A 16,601-nucleotide genomic window follows, 5' to 3' on the forward strand; every position below is an offset into this window, starting at 1 on the left:
TAGCTAGCTTCTTTACAACAATTTGATGCAGTCAAGACAGGCACTGCTAGATGTAAGTATCCTTGCACGAGCCAGAATGGCTCATAGGCTCCTGCCCTATCTCCTGTTTCTGTAGTATGAGGCAGCTTGATGTACAAGTACACCCCCTGGACAGGGGGGTGTACAAGCCTATCACAGGACCTTTACCCCAAATCTATCTCCTTATTGCTGAGTGCCAAGCAGAGACTCATCAGGTCCCGTTTTTACAGTCTTTGGTACGACTCGGCCAGGGATCGAACTCACTACCTTCCAATCTCAGGGCAGACACTCTAGCCAGAAGGCCACTGAGCTGGCACTACTAGGTGGTATGATAGACAAACTTGTTGCTGCCATAGATTGTCTAACTAGCATGAGTCGGTTTGGCTACTTTCTCTTCCTCGATGCCACATATAGCCTGTCAGAGCGCAGCGCACCGATTCTCTTTCTCGAGTCTCAATTGAAGTTAAAAATATATATATCTTTAAAACACATGTATTTCAACTATCCAGATATCCGAAGAAATATCATGATATTATTTGAATACTGAAGTCATTTCAAATACCCATTTCTACGTACCAGCATCTACCCCCTGTTTCTCCCCCTTTCCCTCTTTCCTCCCCCTCTTTCTCTCTTCTCCCCTTGTCCCCTTTTCCCCCATTTAACCCATTTTCAACCCTCCTCTCTCTACAGCTAGCGCCCTCTCTCTCCCCCCTTTCTCTCGCTCTCTCAATTCAATTCAATTCTCTCTCTCTCTCTTTCTCTGGTAAGTCATGTGACTTCTCTGAAGTGGAGACCTATAAACCAGCTGTACTGGGGGCTCAGTCTCCATACTGCTCCCTGATTGGCTCTCAGAGGGTCAGGTGATGTTCTCTTCTCTGCTGGAAACAGACCCTGTGTTTCTCCTCCTGGGAGCAAATGACATCCCACAGTAATATGTGTGTGTGTGTGTGTGTGTGTGTGTGAGTGTGTGAGTGTGTGTGTGTGTGTGTGTGTGTGTGTGTGTGTGTGTGTGTGTGTGTGTGTGTGTGTGTGTGTGTGTGTGTGTGTGTGTGTGTGTGTGTGTGTGTGTGTGTGTGTGTGTGTGTGTGTGTGTGTGTGTGTGTGTGTGTGCGTGCGTGCGTGAGTGCATGTGTGTGTTAGGGGGAGAGGGAAATGAATGACATCCCTCACAGTAAAGAGAAGGGTGTGGAGGAACAGGCCATTTACCCTTATAGGAAGGTTAATGCACACACACACACACACATTCCACAGACGTACCATAAGTGATAAGCCAACAAACAAACTGGTATGTAAACTGGGGGAGAAAGAGATTACTAATTTCAGTACCAGTAGTAAGATTGTCTCATTTGATAATGACACTAAACTGAACAAACATATAAACACAACATATAAAGTATTGGTTCCATGTTTCATGAGCTGAAATAAAAGATCCCAGTAATTTTCCATAAGCACAAAAAACGTATTTCTCACAAATTTGGTGCACATATTTGTTTACATCCCTGTTAGTGAGCATTTCTTCTTTGCCAAGATAATCCATCCACCTGACAGGTCTGGCATATCAAGAAGCAGATTAAACAGCATGATCATTACACAGGTGCACCTTGTGCTGGGGACAATTAAAGGCCACTCTAAAATGTGCAGTTTTGTCACAAAACACAATGCCACAGATGTCTCAAGTTTTGAGGAAGCGTGCAATTGGCATGTTGACTGCAGGAATGTCCACCAAAGCTGCTGCCAGATAATTGAATGTTCAATTCTCTACCATAAGCAGCCTCCAACGTCCTTTTAGAGAATTTGGCAGTATGTCCAACCAGCCTCACAACCACAGACCTCATGTAACCACACCAGCCCAGGACCTCCACATCCGGCTTCTTCACCTGCGGGATCCAGCCACCCAGTCCAGCCACCCAGAGTCCAGCCACCCAGACAGCTGATGAAATTGAGGAGTATTTCTGTCTGTATTTAAGCCTTTTTGTGAGGGAAAACTCATTCTGATTGGCTGGGCCTGGCTCCCCAGTGGGTGGGCCTATGCCCTCCCAGGTCCACCCATGGCTGCGCCCCTGCCAAGTCAATTGAAATCCATAGATTAGGGCCTAATGAATTTTTGTCAATTGACTCATTTCCTTATATGAACTGTAACTGGAAATTGTTGCATGTTGCGTTTATATTTTTGTTCACTATATATGGAAATGCTGTACAGTCCTGTACATGTCTGTTGGAGCATACAAAAGCATGCATATGACCAACTGAATATGCTTCCCATTTGGTCTACATTCATCTGTCTCTTTGTACGCCCCTCTCTCTCTCCTCACTCTCTCTATCCCCTCTCTCTCTCCATCCCCCTTCTACTCCTCTCCCCTCTCCCTCCCTCTCTCTGCTGATGTTGTGCTGTGAGTGATGGAATGTTGCGGACGGTAAATCCAGATTCCTGGAATCCCTCTCCAACTTTCTCAGAACCTGGCTGTAACTGAGGGACTGATGATTGGCCAATCAAACGTCTTTCCTGTAACGGCTTTCCCGTCAGAACTGATCGGCTAACTAAGACCCTTTACTGGAACCCTATAGTGAAGTCCAGATTCATAGTTAAATGGGGGATTCATCCTACCGGCCCCCATATTCCTGGGCATGCCAGCATAGAAACACGGTTGACGTGTTTTGAATTTGGGTTTGAGTCCCTGGTCAGCTGAATAAGGACTCTGTTACATACTACAGTATAGGCATGTAAAGGATTCAGCCAAGTATTGATACTGTAGGAAGGACATAAGATGTTAGCAGTAGTTGACTTGGGTACCGGCACCTCAAATTTTCTACTGCTTGAGCTCCTGTTCCTCTTATAGAATATTGCTTCAAAAGTATTGAGGAGCTCTTGCACCTAAATATAAACAGTACAGGCATCCAAATTAAGTACCAGCACCTATTTCAGTCCAAGTCAAGCACCGGATGTTAGGGATACATTAATGTATATATCCATGCAGCTACATGGTGGAATGTGTAAAATGGTAGGGTGTCCAACCCTCCTCCTGGAGAGCTAACCTCCTGCAGGGTTTTGTTCCAGTCCAGTAGTTGTGAGGGGAAGAGAGAAGTAGAAATTCTCTCAGCTATAGACTATAACCTAGATTCCATCACCATTATCCAGATACTTTAGGGAAATATAAAGTTAGTCACTATTAACCGGCCTGTGTAGAGTGCGTGAGATTGTTTGTGCGTCCCTGTGTGTGTGTATTCTCGCTTCAGGGTTATTTTGGTGTGTTTTAGGAAGGAAGGCTGATTGTTCCTGTTTGGTAGTCTGTGTGCGTCAGTCGTGCCTGTGTTGCTCATCTGACACACACACACACATTCCTCATCATCGGTTACCGGGAAGAAGACAGGAAACGGAGGAACCAAAACTAGAAAAAAGAGAAGACAGAATGACACAAATAAATGACATGGGCACAGTGTGTTGATGTTGTTGTTTCTGCTCTCTCATCTTTCCTCTCTCTCTCTCACAAACACAGGCACACATACACACACACAGTCACGTCATAAAAATTCTACAAAAATAAAGCACCTCTTTCCTGGAAACGAACCCCAGACTAAACATAAGGCGCATAGAGAATGGGAACCTTGTGTGTGTTTGGTTTTACTATCCTTGTGGGGACCATAAGTCCTCACAAGGATAGTAAAACGAGGAGAATTCTAACAAGTTGGGACATTTAGCTGGTCACCACAAGGAAAAAATATATTTTAGGGGTTAGGTTAATGGTTACAATTAGGGTTAGGGGTGAGGTATAGGAGGTTTAGTGTTAAGGTTAGGGTTAGCGTTAGGGGTTAGGTAAAGGATTTTGAATGGGAATAAATTGTTTGGTCCACATAAGGATAGTAAAACAAACATAGGCCAGACAGACTGTGTGTACGTGCTTGTGCGCATGTCCATGCGTGTGAAAGAGAGAGAGGGGGATGGGGGGAGGGTGAAGAAATTCTCCCCCAGGTTGATACCAATGCCAGCAATCCACCCAGATCCTCACGCACACACACACTCTATACACTGTTAATCACAGCCCATCATGAATCTCTCTCACATGGAACCTTTCACCTCTCTGACCTCACACACACAAATTCTCTCTGACCCCCCCCCCCCTCTTTCTCTCTCCCAGACCTTCACACACACACACACACACACAACGGTACAGTTCAGCTCAGTACAGTACACATTACCATCCCCTCAGGCCGGATGTGTAAAAGCTCACTGCATTCCATTGCTGTTAGGTACACCCCAGAACGAGACTATAGCATACTGATGTGTGTGCGATTTGTGGGAGGGGTTGCCTGAAACAACTGAATGCATCTGGGAACCCGTCTTTGTTTCTTTGTATCGTGACACTAGGCGAAACCCAAATGCAGACACAGGAGACAGATGGTTAGAGTTTAAGATGTTTAATAAATCCAAAGGGACTAGGCAAGAGAATGGTCGTGGACAGGCAAAAGGTCATAACCAGATCAGAGTCCAGGGGGTACAGAGTGGCAGGCGGGCTTGGGGTCAGGGTAGGCAGAATGGACAAGCAGGTGGGTAATGAGTCCAGAACAGGCAAGGGTCAAAACCAGGAGGACTAGAAAAAGGAGAAAAGGCAAAGCAGGAAAACGGGAAAAAACGCTGGTGGGCTTGGACATACAAGATGAGCTGGCACAGAGAGAAAGGAAACACAGGGATAAATACACTGAGGAAAACAAGTGACACCTGGAGGGGGTGGAGACAATAACGAGGACAGGTGAAACAGATCAGGGTGTGACACTTTGACCTTCCTGTTTTAGTGCTAGTGTATGTGTGTGTGCATTATAACCAATTATAACTCTCTCTCCCTCTGAATGTCCCTAATGAGTATTGAATGCAATGCAAGAAAATGAAAACAGAGTGCATTTACTGTCAGACTGGACCCCACTTACATGCGGCTGTGTGCTTGTTATACATATGAGTTGTGTTATTCTAAATATCCCCTGAGCAACAATACATTTCATTATATCTCATCTTTGAAGTTAGGGTCCAGAGATTTGACTAGTCATGTGGTCATTAAAAACTTTTGGTCTCAGGCATAATGCGTCAGCTACAAGGCTGTTGTGCTCTGGATATTGTTATCATGCAGGGCTCTGGGAATTGCCTAAAACAGTGAGGTCTTTGTATTTGTTGGAACCAGGAAGTGGAGTCCTCCTGATGGGTGCCAGATACTAAACATTACTGTAATAGTATATTACCCTATTCCCATCAATGTTGCTGAATCTGTCAATCTATTATGTAATCAGGATTCCAAGTATGGTGACTGGGAGGTAGTCAGGTGAAGGTGATCCGTTTGGCCTTCCCTTTCTTTATGAAAACATGCCTCTTAAATAGAAAATAACTTGACTGAACAAACACACAGTACCAGTCAAAAGTTTGGGCACATCTAGTCATTCAACGGTTTTTCTTTATTTTTACTATTTTCTACATTGTAGAATAATAGTGAAGACATCAAAACTATGTAATAACACATATGAAATCATGTAGTAACAAAAAAGTGTTAAACAAATCAAAATATATTTTAGATTTTAGATTCTTCAAAGTAGCCATCATTCGCCTTGATGACAGCTTAGCACACTTTTGCCACTGGTAAGCTGGAGAAGTGTACTCTTCATTGATGAATTCCGGTTTCAACCGTATCGGGCAGATGACAGGCAGCGTGTATGGCGTTGAGTGGTTTGCTGATGTCAACATTGTGAACAGAGTGCCCCATGGTGGCGTTATAGTGTGGGCAGGAGTAAGCTACGGACAACTAACACAATTACGTTTTATCGATGGCAATTTGAATCCACAGAGATACAATGGTGAGATCCTAAGGCCCATTGCCGTGCCATACATCCGCCGCCATCACACCTCATGTTTCAGCATGATGCCCAATGTCGCAAGGATCTGTACACATTTCCTGGACCCTGAAAATTTCCCAGTTCTTCCATGGCCTGCATACTCACCAGACATGTCACACATTGAGCATATTAGGGATGCTCTGGATCGATGTGTACGACAGTGTGTTCCAGTTCCCGCCAATATCCAGCAACTTCGGGCTAGCCATTGAAGAGGAATGAGACAACATTCCACAGGCCACAATCAACAGCCTGATCCAATCTATGTGAAGGAGATATGTCGTGCTGTATGAGGCAAATGGTGGTCACATCAGATACTGACTGTTTTTCTGATTCACACCGCTACTTTTTTTTTTAGGTACTGTGCCTATGACCAACAGACGCATATTAGTATTCCCAGTCGTGAAATCCATAGATTTAGGGCCTAATGGATTGATTTCATTTGACTGATTTCCGTATACGAATTGTTACTCAGTCAAATCTTTCAAATGGTTACATGTTGCGTTTATATTTTTGTTCAGTGTACATACTATGGCAAATACTAGATCTAGAAATAGGGACAAACAAACACAGCGAAACAATGTGACCATGGACCAAGTAATTGACAAATCGACTAAAGTGAGTTTAGAGACACCACTAACAGAAATTTGCACTGATAATGAGAAACTGTCTAAGCAGATGAAGAAAATATCCGAAAGTATAAAAGCTAATATGTAACGGTCGTCCGATGAAGAAGGAGTGGACCAAAGCGCAGCGTGGTAAGTGTTCATGATTTATTTTCAAAAAACACTTGAACAAAATAACAAAGAGCAAAACGACAACGAAGAGTTCTGTCAGGTGCAGAAACACAAAACAGAAAATAACTACCCACAAAAACCATGTGGGAAAAAGCTACCTAAGTATGGTTCCCAATCAGAGACAACGATAGACAGCTGTCCCTGATTGAGAACCATACCCGACCAAAACAAAGAAATACAAACATAGAAAAAAGAACATAGAACGCTCTAATATGACTGAACTCGCCAAACAAACGTTTGGAGAAGGCTTAAAATGGGTTAACTCTGGAGGAAATCACACAAGAAAAGCCTCAGAAAATATATCATTACAGGGCTTATTGAAACATGTTATGGGATGGAGGACTTCAGTTGCCTGTCAAATCTTCTTTTCGTAGTTTTCCCCAACATTTCCCCGAAAGAAGAATTTCTAGAAAGGGTAATGCCACAACTACTGGGTCAGGATGACTTCACATAGGCTCCTGGTTCACCAACTACTTCTCAGATAGAGTTCAGTGTGTCAAATCGGAGGGCCTGTTGTCCGGACCTCTGGCAGTCTCTATGGGGGTGCCAGAGGGTTCAATTCTCAGGCCGACTCTCTTCTCTGTATACATCAATGATGTCGCTCTTGTTGCTGGTGATTCTCTGATCCACCTCTTCCACAGACGACACCATTCTGTATCCTTCTGGCCCTTCTTTGGACACTGTGTTAACTAACCTCCAGACGAGCTTCAATGTCATACAACTCTCCTTCCGTGTCCTCCAACTGCTCTTAAACGCTAGTAAATCTAAATGCATGCTCTTCAACCGATCGCTGCCCACACCTGCCCACCCGTCCAGCATCACTACTCTGGATGGTTCTGACTTAGAATATGTGGACAACTACAAATACCTAGGTGTCTGGTTAGACTGTAAACGCTCCTTCCAGACTCACATTAAGCATCTCCAATCCAAAATTAAATCTAGAAATCGGCGTGCTATTTTGCAACAAAGCCTCCTTCACTCATGCTGTCAAACATACCCTCGTAAATCTGAATATCCTGCGATCCTTGACTTCGGCGATGTCATTTACAAAATAGCCTCCAACACCCTACTCAGCAAATTGGATGCAGTCTATCACAGTGCCACCCGCTTTGTCACCAAATCCCCATATACTACCCACCACTGTGACCTTTATGCTCTCATTGGCTGGCCCTCGCTTTATATTCGTTGCCAAACACACTGGCTCCAGGTCATCTATAAGTCTTTGCTAGGTAAAACCCTGCCTTATCTCAGCTCACTGGTCACCATAGCAACACCCACCCGTAGCACGCGCTCCAGCAGTTATATTTCACTGGTCCCCCCCAACGCCAATTCCTCCTTTGGCCGCCTTTCCTTCCAGTTCTCTGCTGCCAATAATTGAAAACAAATTGCAAAAATCACTGAAGCTGGAGACTCATATCTCCCTCACTAACTTTAAGCACCAGATGTCAGAGCAGCTCACAGATCACTGCACCTGTTGCCTTACAACAGGCCTACAAGCTATCAGATCAGCCTCTCTCAGTCTATTGTGGACAGTCTGAGCACTGATGGAGGGATTGTGTGTTCCTGGTGTAACTCGGGCAGTTGTTGTTGCCATCCTGTGCCTGTCCCCCAGGTGTGATGTCCGGATGTACCGATCCTGTGAAGGTGTTATTACATGTGGTCTGCCACTGCGAGGACGATCAGCTTTCCGTCCTGTCTCCCTGTCTTAGGTGTCTCACTGTACGGACATTGCAATTCCTTGCCCTGGCCACATCTGCAGTCCTCATGCCTCCTTGCAGCATACCTAAGGCACGTTCACACAGATGAGCAGGGACCCTGGGCAGCGTGCACTGCGTCCGGCCAGCCACAGGAGTCGCTAGTGCGCGATGAGACAAGGATATCCCTACCAGCCAAACCCTCCCTAACCCAGACGGCGCTAGGCCAATTGTGCGTCGCCCTATGGACCTTCCAGTCGCGGCCGGCTGCGTCAGAGCCTGGGCTCGAACCCAGAGTCTCTGGTGGCACAGCTAGCACTGCGATCGATAAAATGCAATTGTATTCAATGTCTGTAACTTATGCCTGCCCATACCATAACCCCACCACCACCATGGGGCACTCTGTTCACAATATTGACATCAGCAAACCGCTCGCCCACACAACACCATACACGCTGTCTGCCATCTGCCTGGTATAGTGTCCATCGAAGGTGAATATTTGCCCACTGAAGTCGGTTACAACACCAAACTGCGGTCAGGTCAAGACCCTGGTAAGGACAACAAGCACGCGATGAGCTTCCCTGAGACGGTTTCTGACAGTTTGTTCAGAATTTCTTTGGTTGTACACACCCACAGTTTAATCAGCTGTTCGGTTGACTGGTCTCAGACAATCCCGCAGGTGAAGAAGCTGGATGTGGAGGTCCTGGGCTGGCATGGTTACACATGGTGTAAGGTTGGTTGGACATAGTGCCACATTTTAAAAGTTTGGGTTTTATTCTGTTAATTTTGTAGTAGCATTATGGCATCGATTGAGGATTTTATCCATACTCCTTCTGAAGAGTTGCTTATGCAGTTTACGAAGGAACTGCTTTTGAAGTTGAGTGAGTATTATCATGTTGAGATTAGTGACACTGTATCTCAAAGATATAGTGAGGTCTATTCTGTCAGCTAATTTGCTTTCAGCTGTTATTTTGAAGGCAGAATTGAGTGAACCTAGTCCAGCTGTACTGGATGTAGCAATTGTGTCTAGAGCTAGTTTGACATTCAAGCAAAAAAATGAGTTACTTTTATTGCAGCTAAATCATGACAAAGATCTGGAAAGGTTGAAACCGCAAAAATTACTTGATTTGGAACGGTTGAATGAGAATTCGGAACAAGCTAAACTATGGTTGCAACATCAGGGGTTAGAACTTGTCAGAGAAGGCAAGTTTTCATGTGAATTCTTTTTGAGAATGACTACTCAAGCTCCCCAATGGGACGCTCTTCCCTTGGTCGTTCTCCGTCTTTGATGTTGCTGGTAATCTCTGGTTGTTGCCTAAATTTACTGAAAAGGATCCTGATCTATTTTTTATGTTATTTGAACGTGTAGCAGACTCTTAGGCTTGGCCTGATGCAGACCGTACTTTGACACTACAGTGTCTTTGACCGGTAAGGCTTAGGAGGCTTACTCATGTCTTAGCGCTATAGATGCCGACGATTACGTAAAGGTTAAAACTGCTCTTCTGCATGTTTACGAGTTGGTCCCTGAAGCGTATCGACAACGTTTCAGAATGTTGAAGAAAGGTGAAAAACAGTCCCATGTTGAGTTTTCACAGGATTTGGTAACTCAATTCAATCGTTGGTGTACTGCGTCAGCAGTCACTAGTTTTGAAGATTTGTGTAACCTGTTTGTCCTCGAACAATTTAAAGAATCTGTCCCCGATCGTCTTGCTACCTATATAAATGAACATAAAGTACGGACTGCATCTGAAGCTGCTGTTTTGGCAGATGAGTACGTATTGACCCACAAAAGCAGTTTTGGGGGTCCCGTATGCGCGATTGGGGACAGAGGAACATTTCAAGTGGATTTCGCTGTTACGGCTGTCGTCTTCCTCCTCCTCGGACGAGGCGAGGAGAGAAGGATCGGTGGACCAATACGCAGCGAGGTATGTTGACATAATGAATTTATTGAAAAGACGAAGACTGACACGAACTATACTTGACTTATACAAAATAACAAACAAACAACGTAGACAGACCTGATCGTGGAACTTACATAAAACACGCAGAACTCACGAACAGGCACGGACTACAATAAACGAACCGAACAACCAAAACAGTCCCGTGTGGTGCACAGACATGGAAAACACAGGAGACAATCACCCCCAAACAAACAGTGAGAACAACCTACCTTAATATGACTCTCAATCAGAGGAAATGCCAAAAACCTGCCTCTAATTGAGAGCCATACCAGGCAACCCTTTAACCCAACATAGAAACACAACACGTAGAAATGCCCACCCAGCTCACGCCCTGACCAATAAACACATACAAAACAAGAGAAAACAGGTCAGGAACGTGACATTCGCTCAGCAAATTCCTTTGTTTCTGGTAATGACGCATTTCCATCTAGATCCGAACATGGTTCATGTGGACAGAATGATGTAAGTAAAATCTGTAATTATTGTCAAGGTAAAGACCACTGGAAGAATGAATGTCCTGTCTTTGGTAAAAAGGTAAGCAGATTGGCCAGCAGAAATTTAACCTGTTGCGTTAGCTGGGCCTGTTCCTCATGTTAATCCTGTTGTGCAAGCTCAAGAATTGTCCACACCTTTTAGTACTTATTATTTGCCATTTGTCAGAGGGTTATGTTTCACTATTGGGAAGTGATGTGCAAGTGCCAGTAAAGATTCTGCGAGACACTGGTGCCTCTGAATCGTTTATTTTGGAGTCTGTTCTGCCCTTTTCTCTGGAGACAGATACAGAAACCAGTGTCCTGATTCAAGGGATAGGTTTGAATACATTGTCTGTACCCTTGCACAAAGTCAAACTTATATCTGACCTAGTCCAAGGTGAGCTTTCCATTAGGATGTGTCCCTTTTCTGCCCGTTGACAGTGTTCATGTGATTTTGGTTAACAACTTAGCCAGCAGTTGTGTCTGGCGTGATGCATCTCCTCTGGTGGTTTCTCATACCCCATCCCATGTAGGGATTATCGATGAAAACGTACAGAGATCAAATCAAATCAAATGTTATTTGTCACATACACATGGTTAGCAGATGTTAATGCGAGTGTAGCGAAATGCTTGTGCTTCTAGTTCCGACAATGCAGTAAAACCAACAAGTAATCTAACCTAACAATTCCACAACTACTACCTTATACACACAAGTGTAAAGGGATAAAGAATATGTACATAAAGATATATGAATGAGTGATGGTACAGAACGGCATAGGCAAGATGAAGTAGATGGTATAGAGTACAGTATATACATATGAGATGAGTAATGTAGGGTATGTAAACATAAAGTGGCATAGTTTAAAGTGGCTAGTGATACATGTATTACATAAAGATGGCAAGATGCAGTAGATTATATAGAGTACAGTATATACATATACATATGAGATGAGTAATGTAGGGTATGTAAACATTATATTAAGTGGCATTGTTTAAAGTGGCTAGTGGTACATTTTTACATAATTTCCATCAATTCCCATTATTAAAGTGGCTGGAGTTGAGTTAGTATGTTGGCAGCGGCCGCTAAATGTTAGTGGTGGCTGTTTAACAGTCTGATGGCCTTGAGATAGAAGCTGTTTTTCAGTCTCTCGGTCCCTGCTTTGATGCACCTGTACTGACCTCGCCTTCTGGATGATAGCGGGGGTGAACAGGCAGTGGCTCGGGTGGTTGTTGTCCTTGATGATCTTTATGGCCTTCCTGTGACATCGGGTGGTGTAGGTGTCCTGGATGGCAGGTAGTTTGCCCCCGGTGATGCGTTGTGCAGACCTCACTACCCTCTGGAGAGCCTTACGGTTGTGGGCGGAGCAGTTGCCGTACCAGGCGGTGATACAGCCCGACAGGATGCTCTCGATTGTGCATCTGTAGAAGTTTGTGAGTGCTTTCGGTGACAAGCCGAATTTCTTCAGCCTCCTGAGGTTGAAGAGGCGCTGCTGCGCCTTCTTCACAACGCTGTCTGTGTGGGTGGACCAATTCAGTTTGTCCGTGATGTGTACACCGAGGAACTTAAAACTTTCCACCTTCTCCACTACTGTCCCGTCGATGTGGATAGGGGGGTGCTCCCTCTGCTGTTTCCTGAAGTCCACAATCATCTCCTTTGTTTTGTTGACGTTGAGTGTGAGGTTATTTTCCTGACACCACACTCCGAGTGCCCTCACCTCCTCCCTGTAGGCCGTCTCGTCGTTGTTGGTAATCAAGCCTACCACTGTAGTGTCGTCCGCAAACTTGATGATTGAGTTGGAGGCGTGCATGGCCACGCAGTCGTGGGTGAACAGGGAGTACAGGAGAGGGCTCAGAATGCACCCTTGTGGGGCCCCAGTGTTGAGGATCAGCGGGGTGGAGATGTTGTTACCTACCCTCACCACCTGGGGGCAGCCCATCAGGAAGTACAGGACCCAGTTGCACAGGGCGGGGTCGAGACCCAGGGTCTCGAGCTTGATGACGAGTTTGGAGGGTACTATGGTGTTAAATGCTGAGCTGTAGTCGATGAACAGCATTCTCACATAGGTATTCCTCTTGTCCAGATGGGTTAGGGCAGTGTGCAGTGTGGTTGCGATTGTGTCGTCTGTGGACCTATTGGGTCGGTAAGCAAATTGGAGTGGGTCTAGGGTGTCCGGTAGGGTGGAGGTGATATGGTCCTTGACTAGTCTCTCAAAGCACTTCATGGTGACGGAAGTGAGTGCTACGGGCGGTAGTCGTTTAGCTCAGTTACCTTAGCTTTCTTGGGAACAGGAACAATGGTGGCCCTCTTGAAGCATGTGGGAACAGCAGACTGGGATAAGGATTGATTGAATATGTCCGTAAACTCACCAGCCATGTTTTACTCACCTCGGCTGCAGTGAAGGAGAGCCCGCAGGTTTGGATAGCGGGCCGTGTCAGTGGCACTGTATTGTCCTCAAAGCGAGCAAAAAAGTTATTTAGCCTGTCTGGGAGCAAGACATCCTGGTCCGCGACGGGGCTGGTTTTCTTTTTGTAATCCGTGATTGACTGTAGACCCTGCCACATACCTCTTGTGTCTGAGCTGTTGAATTGCAACTCTATTTTGTCTCTATACTGGGACTTAGCTTGTTTGATTGCCTTGCGGAGAGAATAGCTACACTGTTTGTATTCGGTCATGTTTCCGGTCACCTTGCCCTGGTTAAAAGCAGTGGTTCGCGCTTTCAGTTTCACGCGAATGCTGCCGTCAATCCACGGTTTCTGGTTTGGGAATGTTTTAATCGTTGCTGTGGGTACGACATCGTCAATGCACTTTCTAATGAACTCGCTTACCGAATCAGCGTATTCGTCAATATTGTTGTTGGACGCAATGCGGAACATATTCCAATCAGCGTGATCGAAGCAGTCTTGAAGCGTGGAATCAGATTGGTCGGACCAGCGTTGAACAGACGTGAGCGAGGGAGCTTCTTGTTTGAGTTTCTGTTTGTAGGCTGGAAGCAACAAAATGGAGTCGTGGTCAGCTTTTCCGAAAGGAGGGCGGGGGAGGGCCTTATATGCGATTCCTGGAGGTATTCTCTGCATGTGCTGTGACTCGTGCTATGACCTGTGCTGACACTACGGTCAAAACGGAACTTACACAACACATAGCCGAACAGTTTGATAATACATTAAATTATTTACCTTTGCCTATGTCCTGTATTGATCTTGTGATGGAGCAGTCTGCTGATCCTACCTTAAAAGGTTAATTTGATCAAGTACTTCTGGGTGAGGAGGTAAGGAGTGCTGCCCAGGGTTACTACATTCAAGATCAGTTGTTGGTGAGGAAATGGATGCCTCACAGCAAAAGTTGTGGGTGACGCTATTGTTCAGATCGTTTCCTTCTTAGCTTCGAGATCTAGATTTGAAAACATCTCATGACCTTTCTGTTCACTTTGGGGTTAGTAAAACCTATGATTGAATTTTGCGTCATTTTTGTTGGCCTCGTTTAAAGACATTTCCTCTTACATCAAAACATGCCATGTTTGTCAGCTGTCTGGGAAGCCTAATGAGATGTTAAATCCAGTCCCAATACAACCGATTTCTGTTACAGGCTAGCCATTTTAGCATTTGATTATTGATTGTTTTGGACCCTTACCCCGTTCTAAAGCTGGTCGCACCTACATGTTAACTGTGTTGTCAGGCTATGAGATATCCCGCAGCCTATCCACTTTGCAACATTACCATTAAGTCTGTTGTGAAGGCTTTGTCACAGTTCATCTCAATTTTCGGAATACGTACATTAAGGCGATTCAGATTGATCAGGGTTCCAACTTCACTTCGCACATATTTGCACAAGTCTTGCGATACGTGCGTATATAACATAATCAGGCCAGTGCTTATCCTGCACAGTGTCAAGGGCCCTTGACCGTTTTCATTAGACTTTGAAGTCACTGTTATATGCGTACTGCACTGAATTAGAATGTGACTGGGAAGAGGGGTTACCCTGGTTGCTACTCGCTGTTAAAGTATCACAAGAGAGCACAACTCAGTCCTAATGACCTTGTTTTTGGTCATACTGTGCGTGGTCCCCTTGCTGTATTAAAGGATGATTGGAAGGTGGTTGAGCCTTTCCCAAATTTGTTGTCATATGTTAGTGGTTTTTGACGCAGGTTGTATGTAGCTTGTGAAATGGCTAAAGAAAAACTAGCATCCTCTCAGGTGAGGATGAAAAGGTTGTTTGACCGGCAAACTGAGCCGTGGCAATTTAGTCCAGGGGACCAGGTTCTGGCCCTGCTGCCCGTTGTCGGTTCTCCTTTTTCAGTACAAATTCAGCAGCCCATACAGTGGTTCTTCCTCTAAAAGTTTTGAGCTTATGCCACAACCGTTTGTGATAGATTGTGGTAAATTGCGACATTCTGGCAACAATGGCTGACACTTAAATAACATGCCATAGAATTCTGAGGCACCCCGCAAGCTATGCTGCAGTACACTGCAACTTTTAAAGGAAGAACCACTGTACACTGTGGTTTGCCAATTGACCAATCCATCAAGCTAACAAAGTTATTCCCGGATGAGTTTTGCAATGGAGCCCTCTTTGTCTGGAGAAATAGGAGCTATCGGAGTTGTATGTACTACACTTTGTTTCGGGACAAACTGGAGTTCCAATATGGAAATTGTTTGCTTGCTGAGGATTATAGGCTTGAGGTGGCTTCCTTTTATTTATTTTTTATTTATTTTTAAATTTCACATACAGTAGCTGAAGCTACACATCCAAGGATATCTGACCAAATTATGAAAAACAAGCATTTTCATTTTGAAAAGTGAGTGTGGAAGAGGTGAAAAAAAACATTGTCTATCAACAATGACAAGCCACTGGGGTCTGACAACTTGGATGGAAAATTACTTATAGCGGATGATATTGCCACTCCTATTTGACATATTTTCAAATTAGCCTACTAGAACGTGTGTGCCCCCAGGCCTGGAGGGAAGCAAAAGTAATTCCGCTACCTAGGAATAGTAAAGCCCCCTTAACTGACTCAAATAACTGAGTCTTGTTACCAACCATTAGTAAACCTTTGGAAAACATTGTGTGTTGACTGTAACGCTCGTCTTCCTCCTCGTCTGAAGAGGAGCAAGGATCGGACCAAAACGCAGCGTGGGTTGAATACATAATAATTTTAATAATAATAACGAAGATGAAAAAAACACTTGAACAAACTACAAAATAATAAACGACGTTAACAGACCTGAACTTGAGAACACATAAAACATGAACGCACGAACAGGTAGGAACAAACGAACGAACGAAACGAAACAGTACCGTGTGGTGAAACAAACACAGACACAGCAACAGTCACCCACAAACAAACAGTGAGAACAGCCTACCTTAATATGGTTCTTAATCAGAGGAAACGTAAAACACCTGCCCCTGATTGAGAACCATATCAGGCTAGTTGACAGTGAACCCAACATAGAAACACATAACATAGAATGCCCACCCAGCTCACGTCCTGACCAACTAAACAATACAGAACAAAGGAAATAAGGTCAGGAACGTGACATTGACCAGATACAATGCTATTTTACAATTTTACAACGGCTGTTCAGCACACTTATAGGGTAGGACATTCAACAAGCACAGCACTTACACAAATGCCTGATGATTGGCTGGGAGAAATTGATGATCAAAAGATTGTGGGGTCTGTTTTGTTAGACTTCAGTGCAGCTTTTGACATTATCAATCATAGTCTGCTGCTGGAAAAACATATGTGTTATGATTTTACACCCCTACTATATTGTGTATAAAGAGTTACCTGT

Source organism: Salvelinus fontinalis, chromosome 1 (assembly GCF_029448725.1).
Source record: "Salvelinus fontinalis isolate EN_2023a chromosome 1, ASM2944872v1, whole genome shotgun sequence".
NCBI classification, from domain to species: Eukaryota; Metazoa; Chordata; class Actinopteri; order Salmoniformes; family Salmonidae; genus Salvelinus; species Salvelinus fontinalis.